Source organism: Balaenoptera acutorostrata, chromosome 2 (genome assembly GCF_949987535.1).
Source record: "Balaenoptera acutorostrata chromosome 2, mBalAcu1.1, whole genome shotgun sequence".
Lineage (NCBI taxonomy): Eukaryota > Metazoa > Chordata > Mammalia > Artiodactyla > Balaenopteridae > Balaenoptera > Balaenoptera acutorostrata.
Genome location: NC_080065.1, coordinates 54,060,164 through 54,084,952, shown reverse-complemented (window position 1 = coordinate 54,084,952; position 24,789 = coordinate 54,060,164). Strand labels below are relative to the sequence as shown.

Sequence of the window (24,789 nt, the reverse complement as noted above, 5' to 3'; positions counted from 1 at the left end):
AGAGTGTTTACTCCCTAGATGATATGATTATAGCACTGGATATTCTTTGCCTCCCTCGCGCCCCACTCCAGAGGTACTTTCCACCCTACCTTGCTCTATTTCCCAGGAGGCTGACTTTTGACCTGCAAAAATAGGGCCCCCTAATCTTCTGCCTTCCAGTTGGATTTGCCAGTGGGAAGCACCACCAGGAAATCAGAGGGCTGGAAGAGAGTGAAGCTGGGGTATTTATTTCCCCATCCTTCCCAATCACAGAAAGGCCAGAGGTCGAGTCAGGCAGCATTCCCCACATAGCTACCCTCTCTGGGTTTCAGTCATGATCCAATTCTCTCACCCTTTCAGGCCTAGGAACGATAATGGTTCCCACTATTGTTAGTCCTGAGATGCTTCACCATCCACTGTTGGTTTATTTTAACCCAGGCACACTTTTAATATTAATCTTCTGAACAACTCCATTTTGAGCCTGCTATGTATTTTCTACCAGAACACTGACACAATTATGAAGCATGAAGATATTCTACCTTACTCTCTTAAGTAAAACATCTTTTGTAGATCTAACCTTACAAGTTGAATATGTCCAGCTAGTATCCAGAGTTATAGGTGCTATACATGATTCAAGAAAATATATATTGAATATCTGACCTGTGCCTTAGAGGGAAAAAAAAACTAGGTGGAAAACAAATTCATTCCCACTCCTGGGCATATATCCAGAGAAAACCATAATTCGAAAAGATACATATACCCCAATGTTCACTGTAGCACTATTTACAATAGCCAAGACATGGAAGCGACCTAAATGTCCATCAAAGAATGAATGGTAAAGAAGACGTGGTACATATATACAATAGAATATTAGCCATAAAAAAAGAACAAAATCATGCCATTTGCAATGACATGGATGGACTAGAGACTGTCATACTGAGTGAAATCAGATGGATATCATATGATATCGCTTACATGTGGAATCTAAAAGAAATGGTACAAATGAACTTATTTACAAAACAGAAATAGAGTCACAGATGTAGGAAACAAACTTATGATTACCAAGGGGGGAAGGGGGGAAGGGGGGGAGGGATAAATTGAGAGATTGGGATTGACATACACACACTACTATACATGAAATAGATAATAAGAACCTACTGTATAGCACAGGGAACTCTACTCAATACTCTACAATAACCTATATGGGAAAAGAATCTAAAAAAGAGTGGATATACATGTATGTGTAACTGATGCACTTTGCTGTTCAGCAGAAACTAACACAACATTGTAAATCAACTATACTCCAATAAATATTAGTTAAAAACAAAAAACAAAAAACAAATTCAAGGCCAAAATAAAAGAAATTATCAAAAACAGAGAGTAATTAACAAATAGAAAGATATGGTAAACTAAAAACAAGAACTAGGGAGTTAGGGAAGGATTTCTGGGAAAACAGTAGTATTCCATCTGGGTCTTAAAGGGTAAGAGAGAATTTAGATAGCATTAGCAAGTAGAATGGAGATGAATGGGCATCTTGAGCAAAGAAAATAATATAAGCCAAAACACTAAACTGGGAAAGGGTATGGTTGTTGGGTGAGCAAAAAGTATAATGCCAGACTAGAGTACAGCAAGCTTTATTTAGGACTCTACAGCCTTAGCTAGTTCTAAGTCAGACAGGTGAAACTATACAAATATTAATTATACAATTTATATATCTTCCAGGAGATCAATGGTCTGGGAAAGAATAAAACCAAAAATTCAAGCAGAATATGGCTAGAAAAATATACCTTAGTTTTAATTTCTAACTCTATTAAATAAACTTTAACACAATCCCCAATTTACTCATTATACAATGGGCCCATATAGCTATACTATTCATCCCATGCTGCCTAAATTGGTGTTCATATTTCAATTCTGGCTCCTCGGAAGTTTTTTTTCACCAGGTTTATGAATAGGCCAGGAGATTCTCAAACAGAATAAGCCTCATGCTTATCTCAGCAATTTTATGAAAGATGTTTTGAAGTTGCTTTTAAAATTTGTGCTAATGACCTACTGCTTGTTTCTAAGGTTTTTCCACCTGTCACATCAGGGAAAGAGATTACAGAACTTGCAGGCAGTTCTATTATTAATAATCTCTAATATTTCTGCTTGCTACAGAGAAATTTATCAAGACAAAAAAAAAAAATGCAACAGCTCGTTTCCTCAGCTGCATTTTGTAAAAGACTCACCATTCAAGTTATTTCCTCAAATATTTTCTAAAGTCAAGAAAAGCAATAAAACACCTTGTTAATTATGTGGTTAATGTTTACTGTACCAAAGATACTTAGCTTTGGTTAATATAATATTATTTTTGTACACATTATTTTATACTAGGGCCAAAAGAAGATATTTTAATGTGGGCATCTTTATGTCACCATTTTATTGGGGACTGCTTACTTATTGGGGCTGTTCTGATGCAGGGAATTCTGAGGAGACCTTAAAAATGAACTATTAACCTTCCAAAATGAGAAAAAAATTCATGTTATACATGAAACAGATATTCTCATCCCTTCCCTCTGCTGTCTTCCTTTCTGAACCAACTACTTTCCACCCAAAGGTGGCAATTAAAGATGAAGTAAGGTCAGAGATTAGAGTGAGGGTCAGAGGCAAGGTACAATTCATCAATGGAATGAGATGGGCATGGACCATTACATGGGAGACAAACCCCTGTATATAACCAGAAGGTAATGTTTACCATCACACTTGCTCATCTTAGAAAGGGCCATGCTAGGGGAAAATTTCTGCTTGTCAGCTGATAATTTGTCACTTCAATAATCTGCATATCAAAATAGGTGATTTCTTTCAAAGTTACCATTTATTCTCATTTAAAAAGAGAGACTTGGCTGCTAAGTAATGGAACTTTTTTCCATTTGAATATCAAAAGGATAATACCCCTTCTTTTCATATGCTCCTTATTATGTATTTATTATTCAGTGGAATGGAATGGGGTATATTTGCAGCCACAATACTATCCCTGTTCTCAAGCTATTGACTGTATGGAAAATTCCCCACTTCTGATCCCTCAGAAATGATTTCATATGTTTATCATAAAACTCCTGCTTCATGACTTTAGAGGACTAAGCCAATATCTCTTTAACTGCTAATATAGTTATAACAGACTTCTGACACTTATATGATATATAATATGTATAATACAGATACAAAATTTTCAAACAATCCTGAAATGAAGAAAATGAACATATCCAGTAATTGGTGTGATCAAGAAAATCTCTCCCCCCCACAACTTGCTAATGATTTTTTTGAAAATAGCAATTTTGCATTTTGATGAGGCCATTTTGACACAGCTATATTACACTCAAAACATATAATGTGGAGCTAAATTTTGATTCTAAATTATTATAAAGATTTACATTTGCATGTATGTGAAGTTCAATTTTTCATATGAAATACAGCCACAACTTAATACAGTTCCAGTATTATATGTGGTTTACTTAATGTATTCTACTTGAAATAAATAATTGATAGGTTGCAATCCAAATTATTACTTTCAAAATGTTTAACAGTATGCAAATGTACACATAGATATACATATATGTATTACAAATGTATACAAGCCTACAAGTAAGCAGTGCCCATTTCAGAGTAGTCACTCTGGGAAGGTTACTTCTAATAATCTTGCCATTAATTAAAACTATTTTTTAAAAGATCTTTTGATGTGGACCATTTTTAAAGTCTTTCTTAAATTTGTTACAATATTGCTTCTGTTTTATGTTTTTTGGTTTTTTGGCCCCGAAGCATGTGGAATCTTAGCTCCCCGACCACGGATTGAACCTGCGCCCCCTGCATTGGAAGGCGAAGTCTTAACCACTGGACTGCCAGGGAAGTCCCAAAACTATTTTTAAAACACCCTTTCAAAATTGTCTTCATAGCCTTCACGATAACCGTTTAAATATCCTTAACAGCAGTAAAATCTTGAAGGTAGAGCTGAGTTTTGCAACCATGCAGAAACCATTCTGCCAAGTTTAGCAAATAAAAGAGATGTTCAGAGTTGCATAGTTTTTGATTACAAAATATAAACCAAAGACAAGTACTTATAAAAGAGATTCTAAAACCATGTTTTTATGTTGCTTGTAAATCAACTACATTTTTCAAATATTCAAAATAATTGTGACTAGCAGCAGCACTTTTGGAATAAGTATTTAGCCTCCTAAAATAACTACCTGAAATGACCACTCTAAAAAAAACATAACTGACAGCATGTTTGGGGGAAGGGGTAGTGTTTCATGACCCTATAGTCACACTTCGAAGTCACAAAGCACCTTTCTTCCAAGAATTTTAAAATATTTTCCAGACACTACTTCATTAACTCTCCAAATATCCCTTTATGAGAGATAGGACAGATTATCATTCTTTTTCTTCCAGAGTGCTGAGTGAAGATGGTGTAAGGGAAAGAGAACTGTGTGTATTCCATGAGTCAGTAATTAAGTCTAGGCATACTGTGCCCTAAAATGTGTGCTATGTAGTTAGCAAAATTTAACTGAACTTTTTTTTAGCTTTATTCTGTTTGATAAAAAGGCATTATATGAGGTAGATGTGTCATAAAATATTACAGGGATTAAAATGATTATTAATTCATTGCATACTTGACCGGAAGAATTCTTGCTTGATGTACAGGAGTTACTTATTAAAGAAGCTAGGGTCTATCCTCAGATACACTCATAAAAGCCCAGTTAAGTCTATTTTATCAAGGGAAAAAAGCTTGTTTTTTTAAAGACTCTTTTCCTTGAATTTTAGAAGAAAAAATATCTTCACTTTGAAAAACCAAATATATAAATGAAACAGACGAAGAAAAATGGGGCAATGAAAGATCTATTGGCAAAATCATTTAAGAGCAAACCCTAGGGAAACGGGTAAATTGTCGATGGCTCTGGAGAGAGAGCACAACATAATATGCACATGATTACAAGTTAATTTTCACTGAAATTATTAAAATGATTATTCTTCTAAATGTTTAATTCTTTTGTATGAGAAAAGAAAACTTGCTGCTCAGGCATACCACCATTCCACTTATTCATTAAATAAACATTTAGGGTCCCTGCTATGCTAATCACTAGGTATACTGGGGCTCCCAGTGGCACCATTTTTATATGGGAGATTAATGGTTTGACAGATGAAAAGACAAACAAATTTAGTCCTTACTACGATTCCAGTGATCCTATTCAACAAATGGAATGATTCTGGTCTTTTAAGTATCACTTTTAGGGGTACTAGTCCAGGAATATGAAAGGACTCAACTCTATTTTTTTAAAGAAAGTTTTTAGTAATTAATGAGTAAATAAAAATACGCCTATTAGAGGGGCACTCAGCGCTAAATTTTGTTTGAGGTTGAGTGACTGACCGGACTGAGGACAACTCTCAGTCAGATAAGCTCTAATCACAGCTCCCACAAGGGCTGCCTGCTTATTTTTGAAATAATCACTTTTCCTCACGGGCGCCGTAGCCGTCTGGTCTATAAAATGGGTAACTTAATAGTAACCTGCCCACACAATGCTCCTTTGAAATTGACTAATGAATGCTCTCCCAGGTGTTAAAACTATTAGATGCTACAAAAATATTGAGTACTGTCTCGAAAAGAACTCGGTGATATACACGTTAGAGCTAATTAGGGCACTAATAATAAATCCCCGCCACCCTATGGACCCTCTCCCCACCTCCGCCCCGCTGCATTTCAGAGCTTACCCATGACCTCTGCCTGACAACCAGTCTGTATACTCCGGACCCAAGGCTGCAACAAAAGCAGCTGAAACGCCGATACCGAAATGGACCAGACAAAAGAAAGTGGGTCTGTGCGAATGGAACGGGCCGTGGGAGGGGGTGTGTGCCGACTCTCCCCACAAGCTCGGAGATGAAACCGGACACAGCTCCTCAACTCCCACCTGCAGGGCGGCCCACACCGGCCCCGCGGCACCCCACCGCCGTCCCGCCGCCCCGCACGCCCCCGGCGCCGCCCGGCTCACGTTTCCAGACCCCGTGTAATTCCACTCTCCCTCCGGGTCACGCCCCGAGGCCGCCGCCGCCGCCGCCCCGCAAGCCTCAGGTGCGAAAGTTAAACCGCCTCCGCATGACCTGAGGCCGCGCCGGGAAGCTGCCGGGCCAGCCCAGCCCAGCCCAGCCCTCGGCGCGTCCTCCCTGCGCGAGCGTGGGGCCCGAGCCGCCGCGGCCAGGCAGGGCCGGGCCGAGACCAGACCCTCGGGCGGCCGCGCACCGCCGGGCTCCAAGCCGCCGGCCCTCACCTGCGTCCGCGTCCCGGAGCCGCCCGCTCCGCGCGTCGTCCCGGAGCGCCTGGCCGCCCGCAGCCCGGCCCTGAGGACTCGCGGCGGCGGCTCCGGCGGCGGCGGCGGCGGCGGCTCTGTTGGCGGCGATGCAGGTTCAGCGAGACGGGAAGCGACAGGAGCCAAACCCCGCGGAAAGCGCTTGAGCTGCGCCGGCGGCCCGGAGCCCGCGGCCTCGGTCTCGGCTCACGGGAGCTCCCCGCCGCCTCCAGCTCTGCGCACCCACCTCAGCGGGTTCCGGCCCGAGCCGCGCGTGGGCGGCGCCCCGCCCCGACCCCTCGCAGCCCTGCCAGCAGCGCCAGCTGCTCTGGGCCGGCGGCACCGAGGGAAAGTTGTGCTCTCTGGTCATCCTTTTACCACAGCAACAGAAGTTGCGGGTGCCTGCTTCTTCCGTGGCCTCACCCAGCCCCTCCTGTAGTTCAGAGCTCCGCGCCCACCTGCTGAGCCCATTACCTGCTCAGATCGGCTGGCATCCCCCGACCCATCTCCACGCCTAGACTTTTCCTAAGGCAGCGCCACTATCTGAGTTTACTTTTCCCTTCTGATGTCACTGTCCTAGTTGCTTACCTTATTGTGCCTAAGGTTCCATCCAAGTGCAACTGGGATTAACTACTAAAGTGTTTTTGTTTCCACTCTTGACAAATTACAGTTGGTAGGTGAGTTAATGACCCGCCGTAAATCAAAAGCGCTTAGTCAGGGAGCTAGGGGGCTGCTTTGAGTAAATGCGGACTTGTCAGCACGTCGTGAACTCTGGATTCAGAGTAATGAAAACAGATGATCAAAAGAGTATAAATAAGGTTTGGAATATAAAAAAGCAAGTTTTATTAGTTGGCTTGAGGAAGGGGAACGAAGCTGGGTGGGGGGACCTCAAAAGACTGTACAGCTTTCTCTGCTAGATATAGACATTTCCATTTACCTGACTGGCTTGTTTAGAGCCTTGTTCCAAGACTAAGGTGATATGCAATGATTTCCCACCTGAAAATCCGATGAAATCAACAATAGTAACAATACCACACAAAAACATCACAGGAAAAGAAAACTACAGACTATTAATATTGATACAAAAATCCACAACAAAAAACTAGCAAACCAAATCCAGCAATGTAGAAAAAGCATTTTACAACATGACCAAGAGGGGTTTGTCTAAGGAATGCAAGGTTGGTTCAATAAAAAGAATTATCAATGTAATACACTCTCTTAATAAAATAAAGAACAAAAACTACAGGATCATCTCAATAGATGAAGAAAAAGCACTTGACAAACTCTAGCACTTTTTCATGATTAAAAACACCCAACAAACTAGGAATAGAAGAGAACATCCTCTATCTGATAAAGAACATCTATAAAAAAACCTGAAGTTAACATCATACTTCATGGTAAAAGAATGAATACTTTCACCTAAGATCAGGGTAAGACAAAGGAGGTCCCACTCTTGCTACTTTTCTTCAACATTGTACTGCAGGTTCTAACCATGGCAATTAGACAAGGAAAGGTCAAATATCTAATAGTAAATAAAGCAAACAGAAGAAAGAATTATTGAAGAAAACCAGGACAATAGTTCTTAGCCCTGAGGGGCAATAGGATACAAGCTCTCAGCTCAATGGATAAAAATTATCTATGTCAAAGTGTATTTTTATGAAATTTCAAAACACATGGTTCTAGGAGAAAGATCTTAACAGGTTCCTGGGAGGAAAAAATAGATCATTTATGAAGATTCAGAAATCAGAATGGCATTGGACTTTTTGACAGAAACATAAGTAAAAGATAAATTCTGAAGGAAAATTATTTCCAATCTAGAAGTTAATAAAGGTTAAAAAAGGACTTTCCTGGCGGTCCAGTGGTTAACACCCTGCACTCCCAATGCACGGGGCATGCGTTCAGTCCCTGGTCTGGGAACTAAGATATCGCATGCCGCACGGTGCGGCCAAAAATAAAAACAATAAATAAAAATAAAAATAAATAAAGGTTAAAAAAAGACATTTTCAGATATGCAAAGTTTTAAATATTGTTTTCATGCATTCTTTCTCAGAAAACAATTGGAAAATATGCTCTACCACTACAAAGAGGTGAGGTAGGGGGTCTAACAGAAGAGACAGGTGAAGGTTACACCCAAGAAAACTGTGGTAGGTGGAATGACCACCAAAGGATGTCCATGTCCTAATCCCTGGAATCTGTGAATATATTGCATTGCATAGTAAAAGAGACTTTGCTGATAGAGTTATGAACACAAATATGGAGGTTATCCTGGATTATCCAGGTGGGCCCAATCTAATCTAAAAGCCTTTGCTTTGCATGAGAGTGTGAAGAAAATAGATAGTGTCAAATGTGGCAAAGAGTCTGAGGTTGAGGAAAAGCTACTGGGTTTGCTGACCCATGAGGCAACATAGAATAATAGCTCAGGTGTGGGGCTCTGGAATCGTAGTGCCCTGGCTTGAATCCCAACTCTACTGTTTATAATCATAAAACCTTAGGACAAGTTTCTTTCTTGCTGTGCCTCAGTTTCTTCATCTGTAAATAGAAGATTATAATAATAACACTATAGAGTTAAGAGGTTTTAATGCTTTTATCCACGAAAAGTGCTGAAAATATCTGACACATAGTAAATACTCAATAAATACCAGCTGTTGTTAGTATTATTGACAACCTTTAAGAAAATAGTTTCTATAGAGTAATAATTAGTTAGGACTCATTTCAGTGAAATGACAGAACTCCAACTCTAGCTGGCCCAAGGAAAGTATTCATTATTTCATAAGAATAAATCTATTATAGTTTTATGTACCTTTGGATCTAAGTGATCAAATGATGCCATGGACAAAATATCTCCATCTTTTCCCTCTATTTTTGGCTCTGTGTTGGCTTTATTTTTAGGCAAGATCAGTCTATGTCATGACAAGATTGGCCACCAGGAACTCTAGGAGTAAATTCAACAAAGTTAGCAACCACAATGGAAAAAGAATACTTCTTTCCCAATAGTTGCAGCAAATTTCTGGAACTGAGTCTCAGTATATAGACCTGGATTGCATGCCCATCCCCAACAATTACTGTCACTAGAAGGAGATAACTAGCAGGTTGGCCAGTTCAGTATTATTTGATCACCCATAAAACTGTGTGTGTGTGTGTGTGTGTGTGTGTGTGTGTGTGTGTGTGTGTTGGGGTGTTGGTGTTGAGGGGAATCAACCTCCTTACTCAGACCACATAGACTGAAAGTGGCAGAGGCGTAGTTCCTCAAAGGAATATTGGGTGCTGTTATCAGAACATGGAAATAGATATTTGGTCAGGCAAAAATAAAAGATGTACATTATAAGCGGTGAGTGTAGTTAATTAAAAACAGAATGAAAAATTACTGAACATCAGAGAGAGCCCAGCTGAGGCTTGAATGATAGTAGAAATCTGTATGTAGGTTTTGTGACCTTCTTCAAAATGTTCAGCATCCCAGGAAGAAAAAAAAAAAAGACAGTACAATGATGTAATTTACATCAGGTTCAGGTTTGGGAAAGTGAACATGGCTAAAGGAGAAGAGCCAAAGGAATGAAGGTGTCGTAAAAGAACTGAAGAAATGGCAATCCATGGGGCCAGGTTGGGCAGAGAGGCAATAAGGCCAGAAAGGTATTGGTAAAGTAATCCCTATGTAGCTGAATGTTCCTGCACTAGTAAAGTTATGAACCTAGTGCTAAAATTATTGAGAAAGGCAATGCTCCTAGAGATTTGTAGGTAATAGGGATGGAGATGGAAAGAGACCTCAGGAAAAGGTAGTTGTTTAGTTTTACTTTTAATTCTCTCTCTTCAGGATGTGTAAGGCTAAGTGGACATATTCCAAATTGAACTGAGGTCAAATCAAATCCGAAAAAGCTGAAGAAATTTAATTTTGTAATTGAAATTAACCAGTGCATGCTAATTTATATTTTATTACTATTGGAATGGAATGTAATTCCATTCAAACAACTCTAGTGGCAGTAAATCAGGAGTTTATTAATCAATATTATATTAGTTGTTAGTTATAAGTATCTTTAATATGGTTACACAATAATTAAAATATATAAATATTATGTCATAATAAATATATAATGAATAAATTAGTATTAGTATTAATAAAATCAAGCCAGAATTTTTTCTACCAGTTATGATAATTTTCCAATTCTTAAAACACCTAAGAGGAAAAATCTTTCAAAGAAAATCATGATATTGTGAAAATGTCAAAGAAGATTTGAGATTCATGACTTTTCAACTGCATGACCTTAGGCAAGTTATAACTTTAACTCCAAGTTTCCTCAACTATAAAAATGGTTTTTCTTAAACGGTATGTCTTAGTTGTTGTGATTATCAAAGGAAATTATCAAATGAGAACAATAGGTGACAGTGTCTTGTAAAGAATAAAATTATTTAAGTATGTCATTTTTTAAATAAGGAACTGTTTTACAATTTAGATAGCTACTACAGTAACCATTAGGTAGAGTTCACATTAAGTTCTAACCTAATTAGAAGGATACACATTTTAACACTAACTTTCATTAAAGTAGTTCCTTCCAAATTATTGAAGTAATTTCCTAATCAATTTGAGTCTGCTGCCCCTCACCTTAGAGTTGTCTTTTCTAAATTAATAATTCAAAGCACTCTTGTGTAACCAATTCACTTATCTAACATTGAGAATATTACTAATCAAAAGGTTACATACACCTTCCATCTTCAAATATTGTTATGGGACCCGTTCCAAATGTTAGTTGTTTGGTTTAACAATTTAAATGAAATGGTTTATGGAAGCAATTGTTATTTATCAGGGAGTAATAAAAAGAAAGAGCAGAGAATTTAAAAAACGTGATTCATATGTGCTGTCTTCCCAAAGTAATCCAGGCAAATATAATCTCTCAAATATTGTGACACTTCTCACTCTAGCTCACTCTCTGGCAGCAGCAAGGTCTCAATCTGTCAGACAGCCTATTGCTTTCCCTGCAAAAGGTCGAACCTTCAGTGTGCTTTAATATTTAAGTTTATGGCCTTGGGCATTGTGGACATGAAATTTAAAATTTACCAAAATAGCATCATTCACACTGGTGCATATTATTTCATGTATATCTCTGTCCCATATCCTTTAATAATCAGAGTGGCTGTCACTTCTCTCTTTTACTGAAAGGATCACAAGTTTGCAATCCAATAACTTCATTTGCTAACTTCACTGTAGGTACCAAGTAAAGAAGGCCATGTCTCTAATTCTTCAAAAAATAAAAAAGATTATAGTTTGAGATTTGCTTTGACAGAGTTAGAGGACAAAGTTCTAGACACACTGCATCCATGATAGTAGACATTTTAACTATATATTTAACAGTTTTATCCTTTGCAATATGCATAATGGAACAAATGAACGCCACTCTGATGAAAGACCCAAGCCTGTCTCTCTCATTAACTATGTGCTAGTTCTGGTCAAATGACTTAACCTGCCTGAACCTCAGTTTCCTTGCCTGTAAAATAACAGAATCATAGAATTTTAGGACGGGAAGGCACCCTAAAAAACCAAGGATGCATGGAAGTTCAGGCCTGTCTTATGTAGTCAGTCTTGAGGCAGAATTCATCTTTAACTTTGGCCTCAGTCTTTGGAGGGCCAAAAAGCCAACTACTGACTAGAGTGTCATTTCTGATAATATAGAGACTTTTTTAATTTTAAAAACCAATCATATTACTATTTTGATATGTTATTAGATCCAAGGTTTAAGGAAAAAATTCTCTCAAGTGATTGTGTGAAGCAATGGGCAGATGAAAGAAAGAAAAAATGTTTTTAAAAGTAAGGGCAAGTAAATTAAGTCTGCTTCAGAAAGCGTTTTGCTCAGTCAGGGCACGAGGCTTCAGTGTTTGGGTTTATCATTGAAATTGCATCCATCACTAGTAACAGAATCTTGGGGTTCCGAGAGTTAACAGAGGATAAGTTAGGAGAGTTAAGAGGGGATAACCTTGGTTGGTTATTATTAGAGAGGAAGGAAAGATTAATAATATAATTGCAGTATCCAGTATTGACAGAACCAGACAAAACATATCTTGCATCTCCACCAACCTCAAGTGAAGGTGAACGCTTGGTATCACAAACATGCAGTGCAGTTACCATATAAGCAATCTAGTAGCTACGGTGCTAGGTGATGATTAATGATCGTATTATAATGCCAGACTTTTAAAATAGCTACTATAATTTAATACCAACATTACAGTAATATTTTAAAATAAAACTTCAGCTTTATTTTGATATCCCAGAAATTCATCCTGTGATGGTAATATTTCATTTTGACCTTGACTTTTGTCAAATACAAAGCATTTTGTATAAGCATGAAGTTATTCAATCAAAACATATTTAGTGCACTTATATGGGAAATTTAGTTCAACTTGCCATCCAATTTAGCAATCGCTTCCAAAATATCCTAGAAGATAGCAATTCAGTTATGATAGGGCTCTTCCAATGATGAGCAATTTACTTCTGAACGAGGCAATATTTTCCTTGTCTTGTTAGTAGACAGTTCTAATTAATCAAATAGTTTCATTATGTTGACCTGAACTCTTCTTGCTTAATAACATTTCATCCGGTGCCCTTAATTCTGTCCTCTTATGTAACATATTAATAGAGTAAGTCTGTTTTCATGGGGCTAACCTTCAAAGGTTAGCCCTCTACAGATTTGAAGTCAATCCTTTGTCATATCTTTTCTAGGCCAAGTGTGATCAGGCCTTTCAACCATGTATGGCACATGCAGACCACACCCTTCACTATCCTAGTGTTCTCTTCTAATATTTGAGGTCCCCCTTAAGAATGCACGAAACTTAAAAATGAGAACCCAGGACTTAGTGCTTTCATTCACGCAAGACATTTTTATTGAGCATCTATCACGTGGCCTATCTCTAAGGGTAGGATACAGCAGTGAACAAAACAGATAAAAGTCCTTACCCTGTGGAGCTTATATTCTTAATGGGAAAAACAACAAATAAAAAAGTAAAACATACAGTATGTTAGAAAGTAATACGTGCTGTGGAAAAACACCAAAGCAGTGAAGGGAAATAGGACCTTCTGAGGGTGGAGGTGGGGTTACAATGTAAAATAGTGATCAGGGAGTCACCAAGAAGGTGACTGTGCCCATTATCTTTTGGTCACCCCTCTAGATCTGCTCTCTTTTCTTATCCCACCTATTCTCCATCTCAGGAGGCTGGCCTGTAGGGTAGATCAGCAGTTCCCCTGCCACCTGGCTTCCCATTTGGGTTAACCATTGGGGATCCTAGTAAGATACTGGAGGGAGGGAAGAGAGTGAGGTCAAGATATTTATTCCTTGGTTGTCACTTAGTGAGGACTCTCAGGTCCCTCTATTAGAAGTTTGGTTCCTCTCAAGGATGTTGGCTCTGCAAAATTCTCTTTCCTTCTGTTTCCAGTAACCACTCCCTTTCTTGTCCCTTTAGGCCTAGGGATGGTGAGCTCTAGGTTACTGCACTATCCTTTGTGGTTTCTTTATATCCACACTTTTGAAAACAGTCCCTTTGTTCATGAGCCTTCTTTGACGTTATCCTATTTCAAGTATGCTGTTTCCTGTTGGAACCCTGACTGATGCAGTGATATTTGAGCAAAGATATGAAAGAGATAAGGGTAAGCCATGTGGAGACATGAAGACATGAGTATTGCAGGAGTAGCAAGTACAAAGGCATATTGCTACAGACACAGTCTGGCAGTGCAGAGCACAGAGGAGCTTTCATCTCCCTTGACCATTACATTATATGTCCATTAGTGTAGTCAAAGATTGTAGTAGCTTTCTCGTGGCAGTCATACTCTGTTTATACTGAGCTTGTCATAAATTCAAATCCAATTCTTCTGATTCATTAAGATTTTGGGACAAAATACAGAATTTTAACATGTATTTCCATTAACTTTTATCTTTTTGCCATTAAACAAATACTTAATAGGTACCTACTATGTGTCAAATCTTGTGCTGCATACTGGGAATTCAATGGTAAATGAAACAAGAATGGTTTCTACCCTACTGGAAGCTTCAGCCTAGTATAGGAGACAATTAAATAATCACACAAATAAGTCTGTGCAAAGCTCTGTCAATTGTCAGTTCAGAAAGAAGCCCTTGGGACTGGTATACAGCCAGAGAGTAAGAGTGTCATGTAAAATGAGGCTAGCAAGATAAAAAAGGGTTATATCACGCAGGGCTTCATGGGATATGATAAATATTTTGTTCTTTGTTGCCAGAGCAGTGAGAATCCATTGAAGAGCTCAAGCAACTGGGTGAATTGCTCAGATTTGTGTTTTGAAAATATTAATCTAGCCATAGTGTGGAGAATGAATTGGAAGGAGTTAAGAATAGATCCAAGAAGACCAATTAGGAGGCCACTGAGACGTGTTGGGATTATGGGTAGAAACAGAATAACCTTCATATTTGAGAGATGTTGAGGTGAAATTGGCAGACAAGGGGAAGTTGGTGTCCACGATGACTGTACTATATTTCTTGTTTGCATTAACGGGCTGGATGGAAGTAGCACTCAAATTATCTAGACAATATTGGAAGAGAAACATGCTTTAGAGAAGAAGAGCAAGAACTTGGTTTGGAATATATAAAACCTAAGATCTCCATAAGATATCCAAGAAGAGAGGTCAACTAGGCAGATGGAAGTGTGAGTCTAGAGCTCAAAAGACAAGTCTCTGTATAACTGGCAATCCATATAGCTGATAACTATCATGTTGGTTTTGCTTAATGATACAAATCTACCAATATTTCAAAAATCTTGATTCTATTATTTAGAGTATTATTAACTGTTTTTATTGCTGAGCTCTCTTAAATTTGATAATGTGCTTTCCATGTATTCGTCCGAATTGGTGACCATTAAACTGGACAGTGCTAAATCCTAGTCAGGCGCTCGGTTTGGAAACCTGGAATCATAAATGGATCCTGACTGTGATTTGGTACAGCACGTTCTAAGCTGTGGCTGCTCTCTGAACTATTAGCACATATTTTATATTTTGGGACATGCTTATTATGCCTTCCTATTCTCTTTCTTCTTGGTATATGTGCCTTTCCTATTTCTGCTGTGTACCTTTTGTTTTCTTTTGTTTTTTAAATTTTTATTGGAGTACAGTTGCTTTACAATGTTGTGTTCATTTCTACTGTACAGCAAAGTGAATCAGCTATACGTATACATATATTCCCTTTTATTTTTTGGATTTCCTTCCCATTTAGGTCACCACAGAGCATTGAGTAGAATTCCCTGTGCTATACAGTAGGTTCTCATTAGTTATCTATTTTATACATAGTATCAATAGTATATCTATGTTGATTGCAATCTCCCAATTCATCCCACCCCCTCCCTTACCCCCTCGGTATCCATACATTTGTTCTCTATATCTGTGCCTCTATTTCTACTTTGTAAATAAGATTGTCTATACCAATTTTTTCAGATTCCACATATGTGCATTAACATACCATATTTGTTTTTATCTTTCTGACTTACTTCACTCTGTATGACAGTCTCTAGGTCCATCCATGTCTCTACAAATGACCCAATTTCGCTCCTTTTTATGGCTGAGTAATATTCCATTGTATATATGTACCACATCTTTATCCATTCCTCTGCTGATGGACATGTCCTGGCTATTATAAATAGTGTTTCAATGAACATTGTGGTACATGTCTCTATTTGAATTATGGTTTTCTCCGGGTATATGCCCAGTAGTGGGATTGCTGGGTCACATGGTAGTTCTATTTTTAGTTTTTTAAGGAACCTCCATACTGTTCTCCATAGTGGCTGTATCAATTTACATTCCCACCAACAGTGCAAGAGGGTTCCCTTTTCTCCACACCCTCTCATCTGCTGGGTACTTTTAGTGGGATAGACCTAGAAGATACAATTGGGTAGCTGAAAAAATAGATAAAAATGAAGAAATAACAAAATTTTAAGGTACCAAATGCTTTAAATGTTTACTTGCAAAAGGACTAATGGGAGAATGTTGTGCAGCAACGCTATGTGTTTATTGCTCTTTGGCAAAGCTAGGAAACTCCTATTATTGATTTATAGTGTGTCTTCTCTAGTACCTAGTATGAAAGTAGCAGGAATAGCCAGCTGCTGTATCCCTGGTGTATGCAGAACATGGCTCCATCTCCTCCACTGTTCTATACAGTGTTCCAAATCTCACCCCTCATACTCAGAGGTGGGTTCTAAGGCATCTTCGGCATCTTTATATAACCTACAGGTCAGCTGTCCCTCTTCTTCTCAGTCAGCTCTTGTCTCTGTTTCCACAAGAAATTCAACCAAAGCAAGCACATTGCAATCTTTGTAGTTTTGTGGATCCCAGAAGGATCATGTTGCACTTCACATGGCATATCACTTTTAAAATCTCACTTGGCTGTCCCTTCACTGAGGCTGAGAATCACTTGGCTGAGTCTTTGCTCCTGGCTGCACAATCACCGGATTCCTCTTTCTGCCCTCTGCACCTCACAGGTCTCAGCTCAGCTCCCCCTGATTGCTGTCCTCCTAGCCCTCTTTGCTTAGGTATTTCAATCTCCTCTCTCTCTCGCTCTCTTTTCCTTCTGCAGAGCAACTTAGCATTTTTCTAATTTCTACTTCTAAACTTTCATACCGCACAGAGCTCACCAGCAAAGGACCCTCCAGGTACCAAGGACCGTTCTCCTAGGTCAGTGGGAGATTGTAAATTTATGATGAATTTATAATGAAATACATAATGAATATTTTTATTGTTGGATATTTACAACTTTGTCTCATTCCTTCCACATAGAAGGAAAATCAGCCTATTTTCTGAGTGTCGCAGTTCCACCCCAGTGAAGAGAATAGTAATGGGATGGACATAAAATTGGGCTTAACATAGAAGTCATTCCCTGAAACACTGAAAGATCAGGCTGGAGGGGAAAACAAGAAAGTTGGGAAAATAAGAGGGGTGGAGGGGATGAATTAGTTGGAGAGGTTGTAAGGAAGATAGACATTTTCTGCCCTTAAAATGCTTACATAATAACCTATATGTTATTTGAAAAGAATCAATGAAGGGTAATCCAGTAACTAATAAGGGCTATTAATCTGCAGGTAAAGAAATAGTGTGATATATATGTGTATTAGTTTAAATTTACACTCCAGGATAACTTGCTAATGGTTGAAATAATTAATAAGGAATCCATATCCCAGAGATGTTTAGCTAGTATTTGAAAGACTAACCAGAATGACTAGCTTTATCATTGATCCACACCAAGAGATTTGATAATTAGTATACAGATGTTAGAAATGATTCTTCATTCATGTGGCCAGTTGTGTTCAAAGTATACAGATTGGCAAAAAGAACTTCACGGTTACTTCTACACTTGCATGAATAGGAAATAAGAATCTAGCAATTCCAAGAGGCTATGCTGTTGAGAATAGCTTGACCCCATGCCTGAAGACTCCATTGCGTCACATGTCTAGACATTTCTGGAGGCGTCTGTCATCTGATCTTACCAGGAGGTTGGCAGAACCCTACAGCAAGAATATTGTTGCATCTGCCTTGAATGAATCTTTCTTGCAAAGTGCTTGAAAGAACAAAGGTCAGGGATGTCGCTGAATTTACAGAATAAGTTAATGACCTTTTTATCTTCCCCATTTTTTTGTATTGTGGTAAAATACACATAACATAAAATTTACCTTGTAAACCATTCTTGAATGTAGAGTTTGGTGGTATTCAGTATATTCATAATGTGGTACCACCACCACCATATATCTCCAGAACTCTTCATCTTATAAAACTGAAACTCAGTACCCACTAAACAATAGAGAGTTATTCCCTGCTCTCAGCCACTTGCAATCACCTTTCTACTTTCTGTCTCTAGGATTTTGTCTACCCTAAGTACTTCATGTAAGTGGAATCATACAGTATTTGTCCTATTGTGACTGGCTTATTTCACTTAGCATAACATCCTCAAGTTTCCTCCATGTTCAATCATGTGTCAGAATATCCTTCCTCTTTAAGACTGTATAATATTCCATTTTTTTGTTGTTGTTGTTCCTACTTGTTTTCTTGTATTTGTAGCTGTGGCAAATTTTGGTCTGAGACTTGCTTTCATTGTAAGACTTTGGTGGAGAAGAACAAAGATATGTATTGTCCTTACATATCTCTTTGAACCAGGCTATTGTTATTTACCAAAAGTACCTAATAATCAGGAATGATCAAATTGCCTTAGGGCAGTTCTCAACATTTAGGTTATAATATTTATCATCAACATCTTTCAGTGCTCAATTATTAAATCTCAGGATTATAAATTAATTCTCAGAAAAATATAGCCATATTTAGTGAACAATAGTTTTATGTTAAAGTAGGCACGTTTTCAACAATAAAAATTCTTCTTAAATTATTTGATTATTGATTTTATTCATTCATTTGAAGGTTTTTTAACAAATAATGTAATTCTAAATAGTTCTCTTGAGCTTTAATTTTAAATGGAGTCAGAGCTTGGATTCAGCCTTTTAGAAATCTGACTGGCAAAGTATTTTGGTTTCACATCAATTTTTTTACAGGTGTTCTCATAGCTTAAGGCAGGGGGTGCAAAGGAAATACTTACTTATAAATGCTGTGTGTGTTCCTAGGACAGTAACCTTTCATTTCTGCATTTTTATTGCAATTGAGAAAGAGCCCAAGGAGGAGTTAAGAACAAAGAAATGGAATTAAAAGAGATCAAATAGAAAATGTTGCCCAAAGGAATTAAACATGAACTATTTCTATGAACTGGAGACAAAAGACATGATCAAGATCAGACTGATGAAATAAATTAGTGCCTACTGCAAAGTCTTTCTCTTGGGTCTAAGTGTAATACAATCATAATTTGAAAATGTAAATTAAATGATTTCAACTGTTTTCCAGTATTGGAAAAAATAATGCTTCCTCTGATAGAAGGTAAAATAACATATTTATTAAGTATTACCATGTGCCCTTTTAATAAACAGTACCTTATTTTTCAACTACTTACTCCTCAGCTCAATACTAAGGAAGTATGACTTGGTTATTAATCATGCAAGGTCATCATAGTGGGATAGTGGTATGAATGGTAGATAGAAAGATAAAATGGGCACATTTAGAGGATGTACATTTTCTTATGTAGAAAGGGATATAGAAAAAAGATGAGAGATAACACAGAGCCCCTCCAGATGGGGCAGCAGTTTCCCATGGAGATTTTAGCTGTGGTTGATGCCACTGGTACAAAGTGAGGATTCCTCCAGCATGAAAACTTTTACTTATGTTCTGTGCCTGTTTGCCCACCAGGTGGAGATGACAGGTGGAAAACAACTCAAAGAAATTCCTAAGTGCATTTTGCAAAACTAGGTAATGTGTTTCCCAAGAGCATCTATCAATACAGTGCACTGAAGAAAATAGAGCTGCTACCATATTACACACTTGGGCATCCTCAATGGCAAAATTGAAGGGGCTAGGGGCTGAAGGTTGAATCAATCTCCAATGGCCAATGATTTATCAATCAGGCCTGTATAATTAAACACTCATAAAAACCCCAAAGGAGGATGTTTGGAGAGTTTCCACATTGGTGACCCAAACTGATTCCATGTGCCACCATGCCAGGCCCTAAACTTCATGAAGACAGAAGCTCTTCATCTGGCTGTTGCATTGTACTCTTTAACATCTTTTGTAATAAACCAGTAATATAGTGAATAACCTGGTTTCCTGAGTTCTGTGAGCAGCTCTCGCAAATTAATTATACCCAAGGAGGGTACCTGGGAACCTTCAATCTATAGCCTGTTTGTAAGAAGTACAGGTAACAACCTCAACTTGCTCTTGGCATCTGAAGTGGAGGGAAGTGGGACTGAGCCCTTAACCTATGGAATCTGATGCTACCTCTGGGTAGATAGAGCCAGTATTGAGTTGAATTGTAAGACGGCCAGCTGATGTCTGATAATTGCTTGGTGGTGTGGGAAAACCCCCTCTTCTCACATCAGAATTGGGTACCAGAATCTTTACCAGGTAAGCTCACAGTGTGAAAACTCACCCTGCCACACACTTGAAACACAAGCACTTTTCACTATGTGTACTGAGGGATAGAAAGCTATAGAAAATAAAAAGAGTTGAGTATGTATGTATAATATGCATGTAAATATACTATGTTAAGTATGTGTGCATATCGATTTTAGATGGGCAAAGTTTATCATTTCAAATTCCAGAACTAGAGCCATTTTTCCTGGATCTCAAATCACCATTCTGAAACCACAGCCACCCGCTCCTGAAAATCCATACTATCTATGAAAAACAGATAACTATTTTACTCTGAGGTCAAATATCAAACTAAAAATGTTAAGACCCCAAAGGGCTCAAATTGTCAGTGAAATTAGTCATTCTTTAAAAATATACTGTATTTTTCTCTGTTTTCTCCTAGTGACTTCCAAAGTAGCAAGTTGACATCCAAAAGCCATTTTAAAAGGAATAGTCAATAGCTTTTCATTATAAAAAATATTCTAACACAGAATAAGACCTATTTAAAGCACTTTTAAAAACCAAAGCCTCCTTGTCTTATAATAGTACCTGTATTATAGAAAACATCACTAATGAGAAGACAGGGAATTTAAAACTTACAGGCATTCTTAAAAATACTCTGAACTTGCAAACTTTAATTCACACTTTAGATATTCTTAATTAGAAGAAAGCAAAAACATTAAGGTTTGTGCTTTTGCTAAGGACGAGGCACTTCTGAGCCCTGGTTATATTTGAATGTTTATCCTTTCCTCTAATCACAGTAGCATAACACCCCCCTTCTAAGCAGAAATTTATGATTGTTTTAAAGTTGCAAGCAGCAATATTTAAATGCAAAAAAAATTTTGAGGACCACGTGTATGACTTTAACATATCTGTGAATTTATGTAACAAGAAACATTTCAGATACCTTGTTGGTTCAATACCTCAGGTATGTTTAATTCATTATAAAATTTTTTTTCATCAAAAGGTTTTGGTGTTTAGAACTTTGGTTGTCTGGCCATCTCATTCTGCTCTAATTTACAGCATAAATTTTGGGCAAGTCATATAAATTCTTTGGGGCTTAATAATCTCATCTGTCAACCTCTTTTTAGTATACATAAATATCTTTATACCTATGTATCTTTCTGTGGAGAGAATTCACAACTTTCAATGACTTAAAGTATGTGATACAAAAGGAAAAAAATTTCTTTAAATTACTGAGTTAACTAATTTTTAAGGCCTTATATTAAATGCTATTCATGTCTGCCCAGATTCCCTTTACTGGTCAGTCCACTCGTCTCAGCTGTTTTAAGTGTCCATGGATAGAAATCACAGATGCCCTCTTCTCTAAAGGAAAACTTTTGGGGAAATGGTAGCCACCTTGCCTGGGAGACTATGCACACCACCACCCCAAATCCCCACCCCAGGACAGGGCAGTCCTCAACAAATGACTAATTGGCATGTGGTCCTTGCCTCAAGTTGGAATCAATTCTGGGGTGCAATTTGAGCTCCAGAGCTTCCCTGTGGGATCAGATTGAAGTGCGTATCTAGCAGACAACTCATTCTTGAGTAGCTCCCTCTCTACCCTCCTCCCGCCCCTAGCCTTATCTTGTTTCCCTCTCCTCCTCAGACCATTCACCCAAAATCACTTGAACAGGAATCTCTGTCTCAGGCTCTGTTCCCAGGGAAATAGATTAAGACAGGCATCTTTGAGTTCTCACATTTTATGAGTCTAGGAGGTAGTTTTAGGATCAGACTCTAAGGATGGGTTTCTGTAGTTAGTTCATTCATTCTGGATTATTCTGGAGGTGGATAACAGTGAGGATGCTATCACTGATGGTAAGTGGAATTTGATAGTCCCTGGCATGCTGCAGTTGAATAGTCGCTAACACTTTATTTAGTTCACCATGGTGAACTGGAATGGGATATAGATGAAAAGGGATCTACTACCTGATGTAACGCCTAGTGGGATTGAGCAACGCGGGGAAATAACTATAAGGACTGATGTTGAGTGGTTCTTGCTATGTGCCATTAATTTGTTTAAGAGAGATGACAAAGCGCATATCTATTTATCAACAATGTAAAGCAAAGAGTTAGGGTAGGAGGGCCTCTTTGGCAACATTCAAGGAGACCCTTATTTCCTGCGGCCAGAGGACACGCCATGTTGAAGACAAGGCTCAGGACCTAATTGTTAAGAGTAGCAGAATTTCAGAGAAGATTGAATTCTCAACCCTGGCAAGTGTCTTACATTAAAGTCAGTGACCTGTTAAGAGAGTGACCTTGAGTCTTGGGAAGAGGTGTGTGGGTAAATGCACATGAGAGCCTTTGAGAACCTTGAACTCCTGCATTCCCTTCAATGCTCTGCACCTGCGGAATTGCCCTACTCCCCTTGTTGGAAGATCACAGTCTATTTGCTTAAGGACTATGCAGAAGCTTCAAATAAGGTGGGTGCCTAACATAATAATCCCCACCCTCCTCAGAATCTTCCCTAGACTTATACTGGCCAGCGGAAAATCAAATCTTAGCAAATCCTGACTGGGGAGATGCTGGGTAAGGTAAAGAGAGGAGAGGAGTTATGTGTCAAAATTGCTGCAGCTCCTGGCCTACATTCATCAGTAGAAACCAGGACAGTAAGCCTGAGAATCCTGAGGATGCTGAATCAAGAGGGGAGGAATATAAGTCTGGACAAGGGACAGTTTGGTGATATGGGAGCACTTCCCTGTGATACATAATTTAAACCCTTGGCAATAGTGCTGAGTGATTCTAATACATTTCTGGAATGACTCTTGGACATTTGGAAAGGGTGATGGCCGACACTGAGTGATGTAGAGACGCCAGAGCTGCTGTGGCAAACTGTTGAGAAGAAACCAAAAGGCTTATAGAGGTGGGAATACTTGCCAGGTTCTAATATTTTTTTTAAAAATGGAAAAGCCAACAACGGTCCATGTCCTTTGGGAGGGCCCACATCAGAAGCAGGATCAGAAGCAGTTTGTGTTGACAGGGGATAGACGACAGTATACATACATGGTCAAGGCTATGTTAATTCTTCCGCTCTCCATCACAATATAGGTTAATATAGGTTAATAACCACAATATAGTGGCTTGGAGTGACTTCCACTTTAACACTTTGGTTTCTGGACCCATGCATTCTACCTATTGGTGACGCCTTTGACTGAATATATAAACTGTCTTCTGAGGAGTGTGCATCATCCTGACATAGCATCATTCCCAAGCTGGTACCTCAGCTGTACCTTCAAGAAACCATTCTGTTGTTTTATACTGAGTCAGAAAGTGAGAGATCCCTAAAACTTTCATGGATATGGGAGGCCCTGAATCTTTCTGTAGTTTATCTCCCACCTCTGGAGCACATATATTAAGATACAAGTTATCCACTTGCCTCGTGTTTACCAGGTCCAATTAACATATCATCAATATAGTGGACACAGGGAACTCTACTAAATTCTGTAATGACCTATATGGGAAAAGACTCTAAAAAAGAGTGGATATATGTATATGTATAACTGATTCACTTTGCTGTACAGCAGAAACTAACACAACATTGTAAATCAACTATACTCCAATAAAAATTTAAGAAAATTTTAAAAAGGGAGACACGTAGCATGAAGCCCATGCATTGACCCCCCAGTGTCAGCCAATGACTGACTAGCTTGAAAGTAGCAAAAGGGCCACTTTTGCCTTAATGTGGGAACAACACTGTAGCACAACTTGGACTCCAGACAATCTCTCTAGGATCAGGGTAAAGGTAGTCTCCAGTGGAGACTATATCCTTGCTTAGTGTTTTTTTTCCCCTATCAATTCTGCTTCCTTCACTCATCTTTTTCTGAGATCACTCCCTGAAAAAGCAGAATAGAAATCCCTGTCTCAGGCTCTCCTTCCAGGGCAATGAACCTGTGTTAGTTATTGTCTAGTTCTAGCATTCTATGAGTCTCTGATTATATGTGGAGTAAAAGTAGTTAGGATTAGTTTACAGGTAGCTAAAGGGCAGGGAAGACCAGGGGAGACAAGAGCAGCAAACCAGTGCTGTTCAGCAGATAGCTTGATCAGGGTCTAGTATGGCAGCCATTTGAGGGGAATGGCAAGTGTGTAAATGGGAAGCTGCAAAATTGCTTTGATTGAACAGCTTCTGTGTGCCAGAGATACAGAGGAAGAGTGGGTGAGTGATCACTGGTGGTCACAGTCTAGATCACTGCATCTCAAGCTTTAATGGTCAAACAAGTTGCTCAGGGATTTTTTTAGATGCATATTCTGACTCTGTATTTCCAAGAAGTTCCCAGGTGACATCCTGCCTGTTGATGCACAGACTACAGTTTGAGTAGTAAGGCTCTAGACCAGAGTGCACAAGAGAAATATTAAGACATATGTGTGATTTAAATTTTTTCTAGCAGCCACATTAAACAAAGTAAAAAAATGCATAGAGTTAATTTTATAATATAGTTCAATTGACCCACTATACCCAAAATACTATCATTTCAACATACAATCAATATAAAAATTATAAATTAGATATATTAT

The 24,789-nt window shown here is 38.5% G+C and overlaps 1 protein-coding gene across 3 annotated transcripts in view; it reads right to left on the bottom strand.

Annotated features, from left to right (window-relative positions):
* Nucleotides 1-6,471, bottom strand: part of RNF180 (ring finger protein 180) — a 294,055-nt gene extending 287,584 nt beyond the window's left edge. For 2 of the 3 annotated variants that reach the window (XM_057541792.1, XM_057541791.1), the window contains exon 1: nucleotides 6,273-6,469. The gene's annotated coding sequence lies outside the window, so the exon portion shown is untranslated. Of the gene's footprint in view, nucleotides 1-6,272 lie in introns of all 3 variants that reach the window. The other variant, XM_057541793.1, reaches the window with a different exon arrangement.
* Between the last annotated feature and the right edge of the window lie 18,318 nt (nucleotides 6,472-24,789).